The following is a 12,367-nucleotide window of genomic DNA, read 5'->3' on the forward strand; positions in this document are numbered from 1 at the left end:
TGGGAGAAGAGAGCAAACAGATCCCCAGTCCATCTTTTAATTAGTTTTTGGGAACTTTCTGACGTCACGGACTAAACTGCATTGTATTAATATTCTAGTCTTCTAGTTCTGTGACAAACAAAAAAATGCATGAGCACAAAACCCCAAAGTAAAACAAAACAGGGAGAAGCTTAGAAAACTATGGAACTCAGCTCTAACCGCTGAATGGAGAAAGGAATTCGAATAATTTAAAAATCACAAGTGGATGTAAAGTGTAAAGAAATGGAAACTTACAGACTATTTAAAACCTGGACTTGCTGACTGTTCAGAAACGACACAGATGGATCAAGAGTGGTGAACAGCCAGGATGGATTGTGGATGGATCTGCATTGCTTTAGCGACTCCCCGTGCCACCTGTCTCTGAGGACAGCCAGACAATTTGGTATGGAACCAGGCTAACGCTGGCGGCAGATCCAATGATGGTAACCAGCCTAACGGTAGATCCTTCCACTGGGTTTGCAGTGACGAACTATGCCCCAGACGTCTGGTGGCTCTTATTGATTTGGGCACCCTAATGCCCCATTGTGCAGCCAATTAAAATGCTTGAAATGTGAGTTCATGAGTAGTCTCAGTAGATACATCCAAACCTGCCCAATAGCCTTGCATCTCTGGAGAGTAGATTCAGTGTCACTGAATCCAGGGTTGCCATGCATCATAGGAAAACAAGACTGCTGCACTGCCTGCCTCCAGAGAGAGTTCCTTTAGGTCATGGTTGAGGCACGTAGATGGGTGGGGAGTGGGGGTGAGGAAAGCCCACACCGTTGCTGCCTGTGTGGTACGTGTCCTGACCACCTGCAAAGATGACCAGAGAGCTGGATGGCCTGTGGGGTCAGGGTGACTCCGACATGACTGGACAGGCTTGTTGGACACACTCAGCGATGGCTTGCCCAACGCCAGCAGTTATAATGGCCTGCTCAGTTGAGTTGGGAGGCTTATAATCTGCCACCCGGCCCTGAGCCCCTGTACTCTCTCGTCATATTTCCTTGATCTCGAAACCTCCTTTCCCAATGAGAGAGCCACACTGCTAGCAAGGGCCACCAGGCTCAGGGTGACCAGGGTCTGCTGGCAGCTGTGCTGTCGTGCTGACGTCCTCTTCCAGTGCATCCGTGATCATAGCAAAGGCTTTAAAGATGGCATTCATGGGTCCAGCCAAAGTGATGATTCTCTCAGCACAGTTCCCTTTGGAGATGTTGATACGTACAGCGCTCTCCCCACGCATCTTCTTAACTGATTCTCTGTCCTTTCTGATGATGCTGCCAACTTCCTTTCCATGCATAAGGAGCTGTATGGTGAAAGTGACATTCAATCCCCTTGCAATCGTACCCTCCCTCCGCCCCTGTTGCCTTCTTGACAACCCCTCTTGTTCCTCCTCTGGCCTTGTACCCTTCCCCTTCCCACCCATTCCCCCTTTCTTCTCCTGCCTACAGTTTTTGGCTTTGACCACTACCAGTGGCCAATGACTTGACCATCTCAAGTCTAGCTCCTTGGAATACCGCTGGACATAGAGACAGATATTATTACAGGTGTCACACAAAGCACTAAGCATAAAAGGAAAACAACTGATACATTTGATTACGTTTAAATGAAGAATTTTTGTTCAACAAAAGACCCCATTAGGAAAGAGAAAAAGCAAGCCAAAGGACAAGAGACTACATTTGCAACTCCTGTACCCACCAAAGGACTTCTATCTAGAATAGATAAAGAACTCCTATGCATTAAGAAAGACATAGAACCTCTGTAAAGAAATGAGCAAAAGGCTTGAACATGAGCTGCCTAAAAGAGGCTATACAAATGACCAGTGAACATAATGAAATGTGCTCAACCTCCTTACTGAACAGAGAAATGCAAATTCAAAACTCCACTGCCCATTGAGTAGACTGGCAAAAATGAAAACATCTGACATTACCAACTATAACCTAGGATGTGGAGCAACTGGAACTCTCGTACACTGATGATAGGAGTGTCAGTTGGTACCCTTTCCCTCAATTTGGGAAAGAGGTTGACATCTGTTGAAGTTGACGATACTTACACCCTCTGCCCCTCCGATGCGTACTGTGTAATTCCATTTTTATAGCTTTCAAAAATAGACAAAACAAGTGTATCATTTAGGTATATATACTAGGTGGCAAAAGAATAAAACACTGCAAGGAAGTTATTACCATAAAGTCTGGGAAATGGTTCCCTCTGGAGAGGGCCGAGGACATTGTAATGGCCCAGGAATGCACAGGGCTCTGGTGGAGGTGTTGACAATGATCTACTTCTTGAGCAGGATGGTAGTTACAAGAGTATTTGGTCTACAGTAATTCATTATGCTGCATGTTTGTGCTTCATGTGCTTCTCCATATGTGTGCTGTATTTCACTGTAAGAAAGTTTAACAAAAAAAACTTTCTCCAAGTGTTTTCTGCGAAACGTTGTGTAATGAGGTCTTAATATATGTTACTCACACAAAGGACTCTGTGGTCAAATACATCTCAGCCCTGGAATAAGTGAAGACAAACAGGTCTTTAATATGCCGAGGTACATTGTGAAATTCCAAGAAGGATCAAGAGTAGACAATAATTTATATGACCACGGAACCCTTTTCCTAAGGGAGATTTTACAGAGCATATACTTAGGAAAAGTAGATGGAAAAAAAATCCTAGAGCAAGTTTCAGTTTCATGAGCCAGTTGACCTGGTCCAACCAAAGGCTTCAGGAGCTTTATGCAAAGCGTGAAATGCAAAATAGCAAACAAATGAAGTTTTAGGTGGTGCTGAACTGGAGGCTCTCACTATTGCTAAAATCCTCATGATTTCAAGTGTCAGATCCCAAACGCTGAAGGGGTTAGCCCATCCCCATCCCCCTCCTCTGTAGTTATGTTTGTTACAGTTTTCATAGTCACCATGATGTAACTGTGTGTCTGTGGATGGATGGACCAACTGGTGTTTGCTCGCTTGTTTTTATGTCGATGTCCATCACATCTGTTTATAAACAAAATCATTCTGATGGAATCCAACTTCTGCCCCAGTGCTGGTGCTACAGCCCTGCGCTCACTGGGGCACTGGGTCAGTTAGCTTTCACTGTGTAACAAACCACCCCACAGAGACCTAGTGGCTTAAAACAACAACCACAATTTTGTGCTCTGGAAATTTGGACTGGGCTCAGATGGATGAGCCTTCTGCTGGTCTCAACTAGGTGTCACTCACATGTGTCTGCAGGCAGCTGCTGGGTCAGCTAGGATGTTGGCTGGCTGTTAGCTGAGGCAGCCATTTGAGTTCCAGCCATGGTTTTTCTCTTATTCATCAGGCAGCCCTAGATGGGCTTGTTCACGTGGCAGCTATAACAAGAGTCCTAAGAATAGCAAGACAGAGATAGCCCCAATGTGCACATGTCTTTCAAGTCTTTGCTAGCACCACATTTGTTATTGTGCTGTCGATCAGACAATCACATGGCCAAGTCTAGAGTCAGAGTAGAAGGAGACTACCCAAGGGTATGGATACAGAGAGACTTGAACAAATTGGGAGCCATTGCTACATCAATCTGCCACAGGTACTTTGGGCATCATAGTCATTCATTATCAAAACTATCTCTAAAACTGCACTGACTTACGGTACCTCTGATACCAGTCGAATTCACTACTGAGTTGTACTTTTAAAAACAGATGTGTTTATCAGCCTTTTAAAGGAATGATCCAAATAGGAAAGCTTGATTAAAATAGAGATCGATTACATTTTCAAAGATATGATGAAATGTAAATGGTTTCCCCTAAGGAAAGTATGCAAGATGATAGTTCAAGGAGAAATTTAATTACAACCTAAAAAACACAGGGATTCTCGCAGATACAGATTATCGTTAGATCGTATTCGTTACAGAAATACAAAAATGATGACCTTTCCTTTAGTTTCACTTGTTTTTATTTAACGAACTCTGTTCCTTGGCTTTTTTCAACATGACTCTGTTTAACTGTTGCAGACTTCCAATTATTATCTAAGCCTGCACATATTAATCCTGTCTGTTGGAAGAAAAGAAGCCTGTCATGTGGGGTAATTATGGCTGCGGGGGGCAATAATGAATAGGCAGAATAGACCCAGGCCTGCTTTCTGTTGTCCTCCAGCACTGACAATCAATGGCTGTGGCCATGCTGAGTTGGGAAAGGATCACATCTCTAAGTCACAACAGTATTTGGGGGTAATTTCTCAGGAAATGACAAGGATCATTAGGTAACTCCAGATGGTATTACCAATCTTGATTCCATTTGACCACCTAAGGCCACCATCTTGTACTGATTTTACACTATCAAGACCACAAGAAAGGTTTGTCACCAAGAATTTTGGACTCTCAGTTCTGTCTTCCATGGCAGAGATCTCCTATTTCTTTGCTTTGGATGACATTGAAGTCTATGGATAATTTAGAATGTGATGAAATCATAGTTTCTAAACTTTTTATTGCTAAGTTGAGTTGATGATGGTGATAGAGAGTAGCAGCTCTTGCCAAGTTCTTGACAAGAATCGTATCATTTAGTCTTCACAATGCCCTCTTATCTCTATTTGACACCAGGAGATTAACTAACTTGCCCAAGGACCCACGACTTGTAAATGGTGGCAACAGAATTTGAACCCAGGTCTAATCTGACTCTGAAGTTCTACTTTTAACGAGTCAGCCACACCACCCCCCTTCTGAGATCTTGCTAGGTATGTCTGAGCCTCCTCCCACTCCTCACCTGTACTTCTTTTGAGCATTCGCTGTTTGTAGAGTGTACAGAAATGCGGAACACTAGAAATGCTAGAAATGCGGTATAAAAAATGCCTCTTGTACAGTAGAATATGGGATAAACAACCTTATAAATAGCTTTCTCTTGGTGGTGGTCTTGGTGGAGAGGGAAAGCAGAAATTATAAGAACCTTGTCAACTGACAAACCTGTTTTTAGGTAGAGGTTTCACACCGTCCACCTCCCTCAACAAATCCCTCTCAGAGAGTTGATAGCAAGCAACACGATGGAACCATTTGACAGCTAGCACATCTTCACCACCACATCCACCCTCGCACTTTATTGCTTGATGAAATTGTATGAAGTTAGGAAACCCAAGAGAGACCAGGGAGCATGCTGGATATCTCATAGCTGTAACTTTCAGATACCAAATCATTAAGAAATGACCTTGCATATTTACATATGGTTTTGCCTCTGTCTTATGCCAGTTAAAGACACAGACTCAGGAAACAGGCTGCTTGGGATCAACCACAGATCTGCCATTTTACTAGCTGTGTGACCTTGCACAAGTTCTTAAACCACTCTGAGCCTCACTTTCCTCAGCCAGAAAAAGGAAATGATAATAGTGTTCTTTGCAAAAGAATACTATTTTGCAAAAGAATGCAAAACATGTAGTGCCTTGGCACATAGCAAGTGCTATTTAGATGTTCGGTATTAATACTATTACTCTGTTAAACAGCTTAAATCAGGTATAGGGTTTCATTTTTTTTATTTAAAAATTTTAAAGAGCAATTTAAAAAATTTTTGTGTTCTTGGTGGCAGCCAGTTATTTTATTCAGAAAGATTCATTTAGCATCCAGCGGTTGTACGCTAGGCATATTTTGGAATAAGTTTGTCACTTAGATATTGATTTACGTACATTAAGATCATTCAAACGGCTAATGATTTTCTTTTATTTTTTCTATTTTTTCCTTCAATTTTTCTATTGAAGTATAGTTGATGTACAATATTATGTAAGTTACAGGTATACAACATAGTGATCACAAATTTAAAGATTATATTCCATTTATAGTTACTACAAAATACTGGTTATACTCTCTGCTGTACAGTACATCCCTGTAGCTTATTTGTTTCATACATAATAGTTTGTACCTCCCAATCCCCCACCCCCTTATGGCCCCTTCCCCCTTCCCTCTCCCCACTGGTAGCCACTAGTTTGTTCTCTATTTCTGTGAGTCTGTTTCTTTTTTGTTATATTCACTAGTTTCTTTTATTGCTTAGATTCCACATATAAGTGATATCATACAGTATTTATCTTTCTCTGACTTATGTCACTTAGCATAATGCCCTCCATGTACATTCATGTTGTTGCACATGGCAAAATTTCATTCCTTTTTATGGCTAATATTCCATTGTATATATGCCACATCTTCTTTATCCATTCTCCTGTTGATGGACATTTAGGTTGCTTCCATATCTTGGCAACTGTATATAACACTGCTGTGAACATTGGGGTGCATGTATCTTTTCGAATTAGTGTTTTCATTTTTTTCGGATATATACCCAGGAGTGGAATTGCTGGGTCATATGGTAGTTCTGTTTTTAGTTTCTTGAGAAACGTCCATACTGTTTTCCACAGTAGTTGCACCAATTTACATTCCTACCAACAGTGCACGCATACCAACAGAGGCTTCCCTTTTCTCCACATCCTCACCAACATTTGTTATTTGCGTTCTTTTTGATGGTAGCCATTCTGACAGGTGTGAGGTGATACCTCATTGTGGTTTTGATTTTCATTTCCCTGATGATTAACTGTGTCAAGCATCTTTTCATATGACTCCTGGCCATCCGCATTTCCTCTTTGGAAAAATGCCTGTTCAGGTCTTCTGCCCATTTTAAAACTAGCTTGTTTGTTTTTTTTGATGTTGAGTTGTATGAGCTGCTTATACATTTTGGATATTAACCCTTTATCAGTCATATCATCAGAAAATATTTTCTCTCATTCAGTAGGTTGTCTTTTTGTTTTGCCAATGGTTTCCTTTGCTGTGCAAAAGCTTTTAAGTTTAATTCAGTTCCATTTGTTTATTTTTGCTTTTATTTCCTTTGCTTTGGGAAACATATCCAAAAAAATGTTGCTATAATTTATGTCAAACAGTATTCTGCGTGTGTTTTCCTCTAGGAGTTTTATAGTATCTGGTCTTACATTTAGATCTTGGATCCACTTTGAATTTATCTTTGTATATGGTGTTAGAGAATGTTCTAATTACATTCTTTTACATGTAGCTGTCCAGTTTTCCCAGCACCACTTATCGAAGAGACTGTCTTTTCTCCATTGTATTGGTGGATTCTTGCCTCCTTTGTTGTAGATTAATGGACCATAGGAGCCTGGGTTTATTTCTGGGCTGTATATCCTCTTCCACTGATCTATGTGTCTGTTTTTTGTGGCAGTGCCATACTGTTTTGATGACCATAGCTTTGTAGTATAGTCTGAAGTCAGAGAGCATGATTCCTCCAGCTCTGTTCTTCTTTCTCAAGATTGTTTAGGCTAGTCAGGGTCTTTTGTATTTCCATACAACTTTTTAAATTATTTGTTCTAGTTTTTTGAAAAACACCATTGGCATTTTGATAGGGATTGCATTGAATCTGTAGATTGCCTTGGGTAGTGTGGTCATTTTAATAATATTAATTCTTCCAGTCCATGAACATGGTATATCTTCCAATGGTTTCTGTCATCTTCAATTTCTTTCATCACTGTCTTATAGTTTTCTGAGTACAGGTCTTTTACCTCCTTAGATTTATTCCTAGGTATTTTATTCTTTCTGATGTGATGGTAAATGGGATTGTTTCTTTAATTTCTCTTTCTGGTAGTTCATTGTTGGCGTATAGGAATGCAACAGATGTCTGGGTATTAATTTTGTATCCTGCGACTTAATCAAATTCATTGATATGCTCTAGTACTTTTCTGGTGGCGTCTTTAGGATTTTCTATGTACAGTATCCTGTCTCCTGCAAACAGTGACAGTTTTATTTCTTCCATTCCACTTTGGATTGCTTTTATCAGCAATATGCTATTAAACAGCCAATGTGTCGCTAAAGAAATCAGAAAATATCTGGAGACAAATGAAAAGAAAAACACAAAGATCCTAAATCTGTGAGATGCAGCAAAAGCAGTTCTAAGAGGGAAGTTTATAGCGATACAAGTTTGCCTCAGGAAACAAGAAAAATCTCAAATAAACAATCTAACCTTACACCTAAAGGAATTTAAAAAAAGAACAAACAAAGCCTAAAGTTAGTAGAATGAAAGAAATCATAAAGATCAGAGCAGAAATAAATGAAATAGGGTCTAAAAAGACAAAAGTAAAGATCAATGAAACTACAAGCTGGTTCTTTGAAAAGGTAAAGAAAATTGATAAACCTTTACCCAGACTCCTCAAGAAAGAAAGGGAGAGGGCCCAAATAAAATCAGAAATGAAAAAGGAGAAGTTACAACCAACACCACAGAGATATGAAGGATCCTAAGAGACTACTATGAACAAGTATATGCCAATAAAATAGGCAACGAAGAAGAAATGGACAAATTCTTAGAAATGTACAATCCCCCAAGACTGAACCAGGATGGTATAGAAAATATGAACAGACCAATTACCAGTAATGAAATTAAATTAGTAATTTAAAATCTCCCAACAAACAAAAGTCCAGGTCCAGATGGCTTCACAGGCGAAATCTAACAAACATTCAGAGAAGTTAACACCTATCCTTCTGGAACTATGCCAAAAAATTGCAGAGGAAGAAATGCTTCCAAATCAATTAGCCGAGGCCAACATCACCCTGATACCCAAACCAGACAAAGATATCACAAAAAAATGAAAACTACAGGCCGGTATCACTGATGAACTTTGATGCAAAAATCCTCAGCAAAATATTAGCAACCTGAATCCAACAATACCCTAAAAGGCTCATACACCGTGATCAAGTGGGATTTATCCCAGGGATGCAAGGAGTTTTCAGTATCTACAAATCAGTCAGTGTGGTACACCACATTAACAAGTTGAAGCACAAAAACCGTATGGTCATCTCCATAGGTGCAGAAAAAGCTTTGAACAAAATTCAACGTCCATTTATGATAAAAAAAAAAAAACTCTCCAGAAAGTGGGCATAGAGGGAACATACCTCAACATAATAAAGACCAAATATGACAAGCCTACAGCTAACATCATACTCAATGGTGAAAAGCTGAAAGCATTTCCTCTCATATCAGGAATAAGAGAAGGATGCCCACTCACGACACTTTTTTTTCTAATATAAATTTATTTATTTTATTTTTGGCTGCGTTGGGTCTTCGTTGCTGCGTGCGGCCTTTCTCTAGTTGTGGTGAGCGGGGGCTACTCTTTGTTGTGGTGCACGGGCTTCTCATGGCGGTGGCTTCTCTTGTTGTGGAGCATGCGCTCTAGGCGCGCAGGCTTCAGTAGTGGCTTGTGGGCTCTTGAGTGCAGGCTCAGTAGTTGTGGCGCAAGGGTTTAGCTGCTCCGCGACATGTGGGATCTTCCCATGGGCTCTAACCCATGTCTCCTGCATTGGCAGGCAGATTCTTAACCACTGAGCCACCAGGGAAGCCCCTCGACACTTTTATTCAACATAGTAGTATTGGAAGTTCTAGCCATAACAATTAGACGAGAAAAAGAAATTTTAAACTTTTAAATAGAAAAGGCGGTTCTTTTCTGATTTTAAGAGTAATGCATGTTCATTGTAAAAGTATAGAAAATACAGTCATAAAAAATTGCCTTAAAATTTTCAGTGTTTAAATATAGCAAACCAGAACTTAGTAGCTTGAAACAATAATCAATTTTTACTTTATAATTATGTGGGTTGGCAGGTTGGGCTTAGCATATCTATGTAGTCTTTTGGAGGCTTGGTTGGGGCTGGATGGTGGAGCATGACCTCACTCACAGCCTGAAGTTGGCGGGCTGTTGGCCACGGCACCTCAGATTTCCTCCACATGACCTATTCATGTGATGTTCACCTGCTGGAGAATAAACAGACTGTTCTCCTATTCACATGGTGGTTTCAGGATTCCCAGTGCAGCAACAAGAGTCTAAGCACAAGAGCCCAAGCATTTTTCAGGCCTCTGCTAGTACCATATCTGCTGATGTCCCCTTGGCCAAACAAGCTACATGGCTAAGTAAGCACAAATTCAGGGGATCAGGACAGAGATTTCACCTTTTGATCTGAGGAGAGCCAAAGTCACATTCCAAAGGTACAGGCATGCAGAGATAGGAGAAATTTATGACTATTTTTAGCAATTCACCACAGATGAATACTGTTAAAATTACATATATATAAAATACATGTATGTGTATGTGTGTGTTATACATTTACATGTGTTTCACACATATGCCCAAACAAAAGTGATCTTATTAAACATTTGGTACCTTTTTCCCCCCCATTGATTACTTCCTAAGGTCATTTTAATGTCCTCATTTTAAGATGTGCATAATACTACATTGTATAGACTTACCATGAAATATTTAACCACAGTCTCTTGTACGACTTTTAGGTTGTTTCCAATTTTGCAATAAACTGGATATGTAGAGTTTTCTACGTTTTTCTCATTAGTTCTTTGGTGTTCATATTTTGACCTCTGACATATTGTAAGCATACTCTACTGAAAGGTTGCATCCAGAGATAATATTCAAAATACTCAACATTGTAGATCCTGACCTTAGCATGGAGCAGGGTCCTGAGGGTAATCCTTTAATTGCTAGATTCGGAGGTCCAGGTCCCAAGGGAGAGGGCCATGCAGGTGGGGTAGCGGCTGCTACTCAAGGTGGTTAGTGGTGGGATAACTGTTGTTTACCTTTACAACCATACTAAATATCAGCCACAGAGAAGTGTGTGGGAATGTCTGTTTCCCGTCACCTCTCCAGCTATCGATGTCGTCCGTCTTTTTAATCTTTGCCAATCTGACCCGTGGTAACAACAAAAATAATACCATCTTTCATATTGAATTTTCCTAATCACAAGTGAGGGCACTTTTTAATGTCTCATCACCATTTGTATTGGGTTGTTATTGTTGATTTCAGTGAATCACCTGTTAACGTTATCGGTCCATTTTTCTTTGAAATGTTACTCTTTTACTTAGAAAGCTAATATTTATTGATGCCTTACAGTGTGTCACTATTCTAAGCCCTTAATAGGCATTATCTATTTTAATATTCATCATGACCCTATGAAGTTATTATTATTCCCATTTTAGAGATGTAAAAATAGAGGCAGAGGTGCAGTAATGTGTCCCCCAGGATCTTGTTTGTAAGTGCTGAAGCCAGGATTCAAAACCAAGCAGGCAGATCCCATAACTCAGGTTCTTAATCATTCTTATCTATTCTATTGCTCCTGCAGTGTTTACTTATAAGAGCTTTTTACATAGGGATATGAATTTTTTAATACATATTGTACATTTTTCCTAGTTTGTCCTTCTACTTTTTACTTTCCTTATTGTGATTGCTGTACAGAAATTTTAAAATCTTATGGATGCGCTTTTCTATATGAATTTTTCAGCTTAATAGAGGTTTAATTGAGAAATAAAATTGTAATATATTTAAAGTGTACAAAGTGATGATTTGATATATGTATATATTGTGAAAGGATTCTGACTATTGAGTTAATTAACACGTTCATCACCTCACATATTTACCTTTTCTTTGGTGAGAACACTTAAGTTCTACTCTCAGCAAATTTCAGTTGTACCGTACAGTATTATCAACTAGTCACCATGTTATACATTAGATCCTTAGAGCTTATTCATCTTATAACTGATAGTTGTATACAGTTTAGGAATATTTAATATGGTCAAATATCTCACGCTTAGAACAACACGTAGGAGAATATCTGTATTAGTCAGAGTTCTCTAGAGAAATGGAACCAGTAGGATGTGCGTGTGCGTGTGCGTGTGTGTGTGTGTGTGTGTGTGTGTGTGTGTATGTATGTATGTAAATACTCTTGATGTATGTGTGTGAAATATATACATGTGTGTGTGTGCGTGTGTATATATGTATGTATAAGAGAGAGAGAGATTGATTGATTTAGTTATTTTAAGGAATTGACTGACACAATTCTAGGGGTGGGACTGGAAAGTCTAAAATCCCCAGGGCAGGCCAGCAGGCTGGAAATTCTGGCAAGAATTTGTGTTACAGTCTTGAATCTGAATATGGTTTGGAGACCAAATTCCTTCTTCCCTGAGGAAGCTTAGTCTTTTAAGGCTTTCAGCTGATTCGATAAGGCCCATGCACGCTATGGATGGTAATCTCCTTCATCAAAGTCCACTGATGTAGATGTCAAATCACATTTGTAAAATACCTTCACAGCAATATCTAGACTGGCGTTTGACCAAATAACCGGGCCCCGTAGCCTAGCCAAGTTGAAAAATTAACCATCACAATAGCTTTATGACCCTGTGGTAGGGAAGGATTTTTAAACAAGATACACACAGACCTTGATAAATGGTTTGAACAGGGGAAAAATGTTGTGTTTTCCTACCTGTGCCTTTCTTCCCCTTCATGTGAGATGCCCCCAAGCAGAGCAGAATCCGCATGAGATAATATGCTTCATGGGATTATTACAACTTACTTCCCTGCCAAAGAGCTCT

At 39.8% G+C, this 12,367-nt stretch overlaps 1 pseudogene; it reads right to left on the reverse strand.

Moving 5' to 3' along the window:
* Window positions 1-745: 745 nt before the first annotated feature.
* Window positions 746-1,441, reverse strand: LOC103084595 (poly(rC)-binding protein 2 pseudogene; annotated as a pseudogene).
* Between the last annotated feature and the right edge of the window lie 10,926 nt (window positions 1,442-12,367).

This window comes from Lipotes vexillifer, unplaced genomic scaffold (assembly GCF_000442215.2).
Source record: "Lipotes vexillifer unplaced genomic scaffold, Lipotes_vexillifer_v1.1 scaffold586, whole genome shotgun sequence".
Classification (NCBI taxonomy): Eukaryota; Metazoa; Chordata; class Mammalia; order Artiodactyla; family Lipotidae; genus Lipotes; species Lipotes vexillifer.